Raw genomic sequence first — 504 nt, 5'->3', positions numbered from 1 at the left:
TGCTGAGGATGATGGCTTCCAGCTTCATCCATGTCCCTGCAAAGGACATGATCTCATTCGTTTTTATGGCTGCATAGTATTCCATGGTGTATATGTACCACATTTTCTTTATCCAGTCAAGCATTGATGGGCATTTGGGTTGGTTCCATGTATTTGCTATTGTAAATAGTGCTGCAATAAACATATGTGTGCATGTGTCTTTATAGTAGACTGATTTATATGCCTTTGGGTATATACTCAGTAATGGGATTGCTGAGTCAAATGATATTTCTGGTTCCAGATCCTTGAGGAATTGCCACACTGTCTTCCACAATGGTTAAGCTAGTTTACATTCCCACCAACAGTGAAAAAGTGTTCCTATTTCTCCACAGCCTCGCCAGCATCTATTGTTTCTTGACTTTTTAATAATCGCCATTCTTACTGGCATGAGATGGTATCTCATTGTGGTTTTGATTTGCATTTCTCTAATGATCAGTGATGAGTTTTTCACATGTTCGTTGGCCA

This window comes from Mandrillus leucophaeus, unplaced genomic scaffold (assembly GCF_000951045.1).
Source record: "Mandrillus leucophaeus isolate KB7577 unplaced genomic scaffold, Mleu.le_1.0 Scaffold174, whole genome shotgun sequence".
Lineage (NCBI taxonomy): Eukaryota > Metazoa > Chordata > Mammalia > Primates > Cercopithecidae > Mandrillus > Mandrillus leucophaeus.
The sequence above is the reverse complement of the archived record's forward strand: the minus strand, read 5'-3'. Positions refer to the sequence as shown.